At 36.1% G+C, this 9,971-nt stretch overlaps 1 pseudogene; it reads left to right on the forward strand.

Annotated features, from left to right (window-relative positions):
* The first annotated feature begins 371 nt into the window (after positions 1–371).
* LOC112856382 (large ribosomal subunit protein uL11 pseudogene) lies at positions 372–7,439 on the forward strand (annotated as a pseudogene).
* Positions 7,440–9,971: the final 2,532 nt, after the last annotated feature.

Below are 9,971 nucleotides of genomic sequence, written 5' to 3' on the forward strand. Positions count from 1 at the left end.
GATTCTAAATCACCTCTAACTCTGAGTCTTAAGGCCTAGTGAACCATCATCTTCAAACACGAGGCCAAGTAAGATTTTTCCAAAGTGTCTTTCCAAAGACACCACGTTACTCTTGTTCATAGTTAAACTCGAAAATGCAACAAAAATTCGCCACATTTCTCCCAGTCCATGTTCACACTTCAACTCACTATTAAACACGAGTTCTACCATCTCATGGCTTGCTTCACGGCAAGCATCCAAAATGGAGAGGGATCCCACCATATCCTCCTTCCGCAGCATCCTAGGGGAAGTCAGCGTAACAAGGAGTCTACCTGGATACATGCCTTGGTGCTTATAGAATGGAGTTCAGCCTAATTTTTCAGTTTGGGGGCATGCATCCCCAGCAAAGTTCTACAAATTATCCGAGCTTCGGTATTCTCACTTTCTCATCTGTAAAATGAGAATCATCAAAGTACAAACTCAACAGGCTTCTTTTTGGGAATAAAATGAAATATGTAAGCACTTAGAACAAACTATAGATATATTATTTCCTCCAGCTTTTTTAGGGCATCTCTACCCACTGTCAATTATGTCTTTATGGGAGTTAACTGAGAATCATTCTAAAAGACTTACAAAATTCTGATAACCCATAAGGAAAAGGAACCTATACAAACGCTTTGAAAAGTATAAGGAATGTTTATTATCATGCAAACGAGGAACACCCGCTTGACCTGTTTGGACCCATATTTTTATACCTTTAGGCTAATGTTAAATAGCTGACATCTATGCATATTTGAGGACTTTTTAGCAAATCATAATAAGCCCATTTTCTTTACTAATTTGCCTGTAGAAAAGCGGTGACTTTTTAAAGTTACACAACGCAATTATTTCTCGTCAAGATGTCATAAGACCATACTGACAACTCTCTGAATTAGGAGTCCCTGTATATTTATAAGAAATGTAGACCAGCTATTCTTTCTTAATTTTCTCAGTTTCTTGCTGTCAACCCTAGAGAAGCCAAGATTAGTGACCACCTATTTTTTGAAAACCCTTAAATATTCACCAGATAGGTTAATGTTCACTTAGAATATGAATGCAAGAGGATAAATTATACCCTGCAAACTGAGGGCATCTGTTATTCTTAGCAGAACGCAGCCAAAGAAAATTGTGAGACGTTATTGGGCACCAATTGAAATAAAAGAATGGAGCTTCAAAATAACACCTGTCAGGAGGGGGAGAACAGCAGAAGGTATCTTTCACAACTGCAGGGGCAGTGTACTGAAACAGAAAAGTACTGAGGGAAGATAGTACAGGAAGATTAAATATGATCTTGAACAGTGATATCCCCAGAGATCTTAGGCTTTTTATTCTCCCAGACCTAAAAATTGTCAGGATTTTGAGTAAATCACAAAAGCAATTGTCATCGAGATCATCCGCAGCTGCTCGAACAACTATTTTAAGGTGAGGGAAGCTGGCAAGCAGAGAAAGTGGTGCAGTGGGGAGTCAGTGAAATGAATAAGTATGGAGAATATAAAACACTGATAAAGAGTAAGAGCTGTGACTTTTGAGGCAATCCAGTCTCTGTGTTTACATTTATATAGAAGGCTGTTTATGGGATTGTAGTAATGTGTGTTTTTACCATTTTAATGCAGGCCGGTGTTGCCATGGAGGGTACTGGGAAGAAAATGATAGACCGGTTTCCAAGACAGACTCCAGGTTTAAATCCCTCATAATTTTTCAAATGGCTTAGAGTTGAAATTTTTGTAGAGGGGATGTCTGAATAACTAACAACCTCTAAGCCTTAAAAAAAATCGGAATTTAAAAATGATGATACTGGAAGCAATTGAAAAGGATGTGCAGAGACTCTTCACTGAGTTTTGCTTCACATCACTGTTCAGAGACTATAATCACAGACCTAGGAAAGCTGAATAAGTCTCCCCAGTGTTGTGATGGACATCATTTGTAGTCATAAACATTTGGCAAAGCAGAAGTTAGTCATTTCATTATGACGTTAATTCACCTATCCAGATGGGATTACGCACTGTGGGATTCCTTTAGAAGCTAACTTATCTCTGAATATTACATGCAAGATGTTTAGCTGTCTCTTGATGTTTACTAACCTTTCCTGGCTTTCATTTCTAACATAAATTCCCATTAAAATTGGTAGTTTAGTTTGGGCTTATTTAAAGTTGGGAATGGAGTTGCATTTCAAAATAAAAACATACTTCAAGAACATTTCTATATAGTTGGCTTTACAACAAGGGAAATATTATGGCCAAACTAACTCTACAAACTGATCAGCTATTTAATATGAGAATCAAAGTAAAGCCAGAATATAACATAGTTCAATGGCAGTGTATCTTACCACCTTTTTTTTCATTTACCATGGGTTTACTGAAAGCCCACCTTGGACCAGCCACTGGGGGGGGGGGGGGGGGGGGGGCAGGGTGGAGATCATTGAATGAGAAAGTTCTCTTATTCTCATCATGGCACTTAGTCTATTAGAGGAATCAGAGATCAAACAATTACAATAAGGAACTTCTGTTTTAACATAACAGCAGCTTTACTGAGGTATAACTGACATTAAATAAACTGCACATATTTAGAGTATACAATGTGGTAAGTTCTGGCATATGCATATACTAATGAAAAGATCACCACACTTAAGATAGTGATCATATCCATCACCCCCAAAAGATACCTTTTATAATCCTTCCCTGCAGACCCTCCCCACAGGATCCCTCCCCCAGCACCCCCAGGTCTGCTGTCTGTTGTATAGATAAGTTTGCATTTTCTAGAGTTTTATATAAATGAAATCATAAAGTTTATATTCTTATTTATATGGTTTCTGTCACTCAACATCATTATTTTAAGATTTATCCACACTGTCACGTGTATACACTGTTTGTTCTTTTCATTGCTGAGTGTTACAGCATTGTCTGAAGATACCACAGTTCATGTTTCTATTCACATATGATAAATGTTTGGGTTGTTTACAGTTTGGGCTACTACAAATAAAGTTTCAGTAAAGAAGCCTGGTTTTTAATTGTGCCTGGTTGTAAGTGGACATGAGAAGGAGCACAGTTCAGAGTAGAGGAATTATCACATGGCTATACCTTAGAATAAACCTTACACTCCAGATAAGAGGGTTGAGGATTCTGTTTTTTTTTAAATTCTCCTTGTTGCTGATAGATACAGCCAACCTACAGGCAGAAATAGTGTTTAATAGATATTTTGGGAAGCCCTCCTAGAGAGTCCATATTCAGAGAAACTATGTAGATGCTATTCAGGTACTGGAATCAAGCGTCACTTGATTGAGAAGAATCAATGCTTTGATCCCTGTGTATTTGCTGCACTCTTGAGTATAAGGTACTGATGAGCTTTGTCTAGGCTGATGTTATCAGAAACCAGGGACTATTTCATATATGACTGAGTCCTCAGCCTCCATTGCAATATCTAGTACATAGGTTCACTTAGTAAATATTAGTGGAAGGAGAGAAAAGAAGGTAGGAAGGAAGGAGGGGAGGGTTTGAGGGAGGAAGGGAAAAGGGGTAAGTAAATAATGGACAAAGCAATAAATGTTGAGATACACTAAATGAGTATCTCCATCTAAATTATTAATTTTGGCTAGGAGCACTGATAAAATCAGATAGATACTATAAACACTCATATACTGCTAAAAACTTTTATGATGATTTCTATGGTCTGGAAATAGAAGGAAAACTCCATGGACAAGAGGATCTCTTTGGTGGAATAACACTTTGTTCACACTTCTGTTAGTACTTTGCTCTCCTTACTTTGTAGTAAATAAAATAAAATACCTTAATAGTATCTCACTCCACAGTGGGCTCCAAAATGTCAAGTAAATAAAATAAAATACCTTAATAGTATCTCAGTCCACAAGGGGCTCCAAAATGTCAAGTACAAATACATCCTCAGTTCATAGCACAATGTCTATAAATATTCAACAGGGTTCAGATTAAGCTAATCACCCCAGAGAACCATGGATTCAATGTTCAATATTCCAGGAGAAGTCACTGGAAGGTCACTATCTCCCCTCTCTCCTTAAAGCAAGCAATATCCTGTGACTGAAGTTCTCCCTGTACTTCGTATATACTGTACATTTGTCCATCATGTTCTCTTCATCTGGAATGCCCTTCCAAACCTCCATATACATCTGCATTAGAAATCCCATCCATCTTTCAAGACTCAACTGAAAAACTGCCTTAAAAATGAAGGAGTATTTCATCTATCAGATTGAGAAAAGATTCTTCTCTATTGATGCCCACACCACCTCATTTTCTTTCTTCTTCTATGGTCCTTATCCCATGATGCCTGGTACTAATACTAGTTGTGTATTTGTTTTATCTCTCTTACTACACTGTAATATTCTTAACAGAAGGGATCTGTCTTACTCAGGAGGGGATATACTTCTTTTTTTTAATTTTTTTAAACGTTTATTTATTTTTAAGACAGAGAGAGACAGAGCATGAACGGGGGAGGGTCAGAGAGAGAGAGGGAGACACAGAATCGGAAACAGGCTCAGGCTCTGATCTGTCAGCACAGAGCCCCACGGGGGGCTTGAACTCACAAACCGCGAGATCATGACCTGAGCCGAAGTTGGACGCTTAACCGACTGAGCCACCCAGGTGCCCCGGGGATCGTACTTCTTATAGTGGCCTTCAAGACGACTTGGAAATGGTAGAGGCTTGATAAATGTTTGTGGACTGAATAAAAAGATCAATGAATAAAAGAATATAAACTTTCCAATGCTTATATCATATGAACGATTGGAAGAATACACTTACCCACATATCTCACCCAGTGTTCCTGCTCTAATAATGACAAAGCCCCACATGATGTGCACTTCCTCAGACTAAATCCCATTAAAATAGATGTTTCAGTTTGATATAGCAGGTTATAAGTCATCAGCTCTTTGGTTGTAATCAATTCATCCAAATAATTAGCCAATTCCCTGGGGAGCATCCTAAAAGAATAAACATAATTTGAGCAAATTTTGATGGGAAGGGATACAAATAGAAGATGCCTAGAACACTTCTAAAAACAAACAATGGGAATCTCTGGGGGGTGGAAAGATTTTAGAGTCCTAGATTTATAATGTTATGGGGTCGCCAAAAAAGGAGTATGAAATGAAAAAGGTGGAAAGAATAGTACTAAAAGTAACACAGACAAGACCGCAATTTTGCCAAGGTTTATCCTGATATAAGCAAAAACCTTGACTTGATTTTATAATCTTGCATACTGGGCAGAGGAGGAAATATGTCCCTATATTTTTATTTGGGAATAGGGATACGAATTTCTGCTTTTATGTATGATTAAGTAATTTTCCACAGACAAATGCTCCAAAAAGGACAACTGGAAAAGCCAGATAAAATATAAGAATTAAGGTATTACACCACAAAATGTGAAAACAACAAATAGGAAAATAAAATTTCTAAGATCAAAGAGGTAAACTCGAAAAAATTAAACTTTCAGAGGTGAGCTGAAGATCTGAAGCTGCCTTTATCCTGTGAGCACTTGCCAATTCTGGGCATGGTCTAGAGGCGTGAAGTCCAGATTTTGCCCTGGCCAAGGGCCACTGCAGAGGCATAAAGAAACCAGTAAAGATTTGGTGGTTGAATAGGATCTAGAGTGGCAAAATCAGAGACATCAGGTACCTCAAACACACTTCCAGTTTCCCACTTAAGACATGTCCAATAATGAGACCACACAAGAATTGAAACTAAAGAGCTGAGCTGAAAGGCACTGAAAAACAGACCAGAAATGTCTGTTGTAGCTGGTACAGAGAAGACAAAAACATCCCCAATTTTTTAACTACCATATGACCATAGAATTTAGGTAAAACAGAGATAGAGTGAGTTTTACAAAACTGCAACCCAATTTCGACACAGTTCAGCACCTGATTAAAGTGATGAAGAACACCTCCCTTCCTTCTTCCCTAACAAAAGGAAAAACAAATCATTTCTGATGGGAAATAGTATCATCTGGAGCCTCTACAGATTTTATAGTGTCCAACATGGAACAAAAGTTGCTGGGCATATGGAGAGAGAGGATCATATGACCAATAATAAAGAGGGGGAAAAAAAAAACAGCACAAGCTGACCCACAGATAATGCTGATAAAGAAGTTAACAGAAGAGAACTTTAAAATCGTAATGATTAATTTGTTCAATAAATAGCTGAGAAGATGAGTGGAATAAATTAAAGGATAAAAAATTTCAAAAAAGAATTATTTTTTTAATATGCAAATGGACATTCTAGAACTGAAAAATATAGTACCTGAAATTAAGAATTCAAGGGATCTGTTTAATACTGAGAGAAACAGAAGACAAGAAGAATGAACTGAAAGGTTAATTGAAAACATAACTGAAACTTGAACAAAAAAGAATTTTAAAAAATCAGAATGTAAACGATATAATCAGAGTCTTACAATGAGAGGAAAGATAGAACACAGGAATAAAATGATACATGAACAAATAACAGCCCACAACTTTCCAAAATTGGTTAAAATAAAGACTCCAATGCACAAATTGAAGAAACCCAGTAGAGCTTGAGCAGATTTCTTAATGCCCTCTGGCCACATCTTAGTTAAACTACTAAAACTCAAAACCAAAATCTTTGCGACAGCCAGAGAAAAAAGACTTCTGTAACCTTCAAAGGACCAGCAATAAGTCTGGCAACTAACTTCTCAAAGAAAATCATATAAGCAAAAAGAGAATAAAATCAACACCTTTTACAATGCAGAAAGTTACTGCGAACCTGGAATTCTACGTCCAGCAAAATAATCTTTCAAAATTCATACTGAAACAAATATATTATCAAAGAAACAAAAACTGAGAGAATTCATCACTAGTACACCTGAAATATAAAGGGCACTTTTTTTTTGGCTTTAGGCTCAGAGGAGGTGAAGGTACAAACCGTCTTCGGTCGTCCAGAATCCAGGTTCATCCAACACCAACCACCTAATTTCAACCCCAAGGAGATCCAAGTCTTCTACCTGAGGTGCACAGTGGTGAAGTTGGTGCCACGTCTGCCCTGGCCCCGAAGACTGGCCCTCGGTCTGTCTCCAAAACAGGTTGGTGATGACATTGCCAGAACAACCAATGACTGGAAAGGTCTGAGGATTACAGCAAAACTGACCATTCAAGAATATACAAGCCCAAATTGTGTATTTTGGGAACTTCTGCCTCTGCCCTGATTATCAAAACCCACAAGGAACTTCCAAGAGACAGAAAGAAGCAGAAAAACATTAAGTACAGTGGAAAGATCGCTTTTGATGAGATTGTCAACATTGCCTGACAGACTTGGCACAGATCTTTAGCCAGAGAACTCTCTGGAACCATTGAGATCCTGGGGACTGCCCAATCTGTGGGCTGCAATGTTAGTGGCTGCCTCCCTCATGACATCATCAGTGGTGCAGTGGAATGCCCAGCTAGTTAAGAACTACAAGGGAAAATATTTCAAAGGATCATTTGACAAGCGAAAAAAAAAAAAAAAAAAAGAAAGAAAGAAAGAACAAAAAGAAAGAAACAATATAAGATGTACTAAAAGGAATTTTTAAGTAGAAGGAAAATTATCCCATATGGAGACATGGAAATGAAAAGGAATTAAGAGAATGGAAAAGTTAAATATGTGTATAAATATAAATTAATATTCAACATGTAAAGTAATAGTATCAATGCTTACATTTAAAAGGTAGATGTAATTAGGGGCCCCCAGTTGGCTCAGTCGGCTAAGCTTCCGACTCTTGGTTTCAGCTCAGGTCATGATCTCGTGGTTCGTAAGTTTGAGGCCCTCACTGGGCTCTGTGCTGACAGTATGGAGACTGATTGGGATTCTCTCTCTCTCCCTCTCTCTCTCTCTGCCCCTCCTCTGCTTGTGCTCTCTCTCTCTCTCTCAAAATAAATAAATAAACAATAAAATAAAAAAAAATAAAGAAAGAAAGAATAAAAGGATTACTATGCATTAGACTATAACAAGTCATGAATTCTTTCAGTAATCACTAGAGTAACAACTTTAAAACTAACTATATTGGTAATTATATTAAGCAAAAAAGATTATATACTCAAAACAAAACTAAGATTGTTATATTGGATTTTTAAAATAGTCTCCTTAGAAGAGACACACTTAGCAAATATTAGGACACAGAAAGATCAAAAGTGTGGAAAAAGATATGCCATGAAAATGTTAACCAAAATAAAGGCCAATATAACAACACCAATATTCAACAAAGTATTTCTGAAAGCAAGAAGTGTTACTAGAGATTTTTAAAGTACCTTTCAAAAGGATAAGTGAATCAGTCACAAGAAAAATAGCAAAGACCTAAATCTGTATATATCTAATAAGAGTTTCAAGATGTATTTTAAAATTATCAGAGTTTAAAAAAATAAAGAAATCCAAATCATGTTAGGAGACTTTAAAACATGTCCCTCAGTAGGTAATAAGAGAAACAAACAAAAATGTGTAAGACAGGTGGATGGACAAACAAACTGGGTACAACCATACCATGGAGTACTCTGAGCAATAAAAAGAAATTAACTATTGATACATGAAACAACATAACTGAACAACAAAGTTACTATACTGATTAAAAGAAGGTAGATAAAAATGAGTATTTACTGTGTAATTCATTTATAAGAAATTCTACAAAATTCAAATAGTCTGTAGTGAAAGAAAGCATATCAGGGGTTACTTAGGGACAGGAGGAAAAGGGGGATTAGGAGGAGAGAGCTGTGATGATAATCTCATGAATGTGTAGATACATCAAAACTTATGAAATTGTACACTTTAAGTATGTACCCTTTACATTTCCACATGTCAATTATCCCTCAATAAAACTCTTTAAAATATCAGTAAAGTCTAGAGAAGGTACGAACAACACTATTAACATATGGAACCAAATGGAATATGTAATCAGAGGGAAGACTTTGCACACAACAACAGTAGAAATCACATCCCATTCAGATTCACATGGATCATTTACCAGAATTAACCCTGTTTAGTGTCATTAATGAAAGGCTCAACTATATGCAAAGGACTGAAATTATTCAGAGCATGTTCTCTGATCTCCGCAGAATTAGCTAGACTAACAAAAATTCTAAATTCCCTGGAATTTATCAAATACCCCTCTACATAATGGGTCAAAGAATAAGTAACAATGGAAATTAGAAAACAGTTTGCATTGAATAATAATAGAGATGGGACATATCAATATTTGGGGGATGCAGCTAAAGCAGTGCTTAGAGGGAAACATATAATCTTAAGTGTGTATAGTACAAAAGAAGAGAAGCTGAAACATAACCTAAGAAAATATCACACCTAGAAAAAGTACAAAAAGAAGATGATGGGCAGAAGTCCAGGAATAAGAAATATCAGTGCAACAGGAATAATCAACAAGATCAAAAGACATTATTTGAAATACTTTCTAAAAATCGGCAAACCTTTAGCAAAATGGATTAAAAACAGAGAAGAGGATATCAAACTTTTTCTAATTACAAATATGGAAAAAAATATACACAAAATCACAAAAAAATAAAACTTCATGAAAGCCAAACTGCAAGCCTCAGTACTGCATGAATACATGCAAGTGATTTTCTTTACAAAGTATGGTAGCAATTCTGTTTTCAAAAAAATCCAATGAGATATTTTTAAATATCTATAAATATCTAAAAATTAAACCATTTCTAAGTATAAATATATGATGCATGTAATAGGTATGAAAGAGCTATTTAAAAATTTATAGTTATTTAAATTATGTTAATTTAATACTAGCATCATCCAATACTCTTTCTTAAAAACTTTGATAACATTATTATGGAACAACAACAAAAAGTCAAGGGCTACGAGTAATGTTATACGAAAGCCTTAATCAAGCTAATAAATATTGCAATGGACTTCAGATAAAATAAAAAATAAAAAGTTGCTTAGGGATCTCCTGATTTTCATGGTTTTAATTGTCATATTACCATAGAC

This window comes from Puma concolor, chromosome D4, assembly GCF_028749965.1.
Source record: "Puma concolor isolate L17-30 chromosome D4, mPumCon1.1.hap2, whole genome shotgun sequence".
Taxonomy (NCBI): domain Eukaryota; kingdom Metazoa; phylum Chordata; class Mammalia; order Carnivora; family Felidae; genus Puma; species Puma concolor.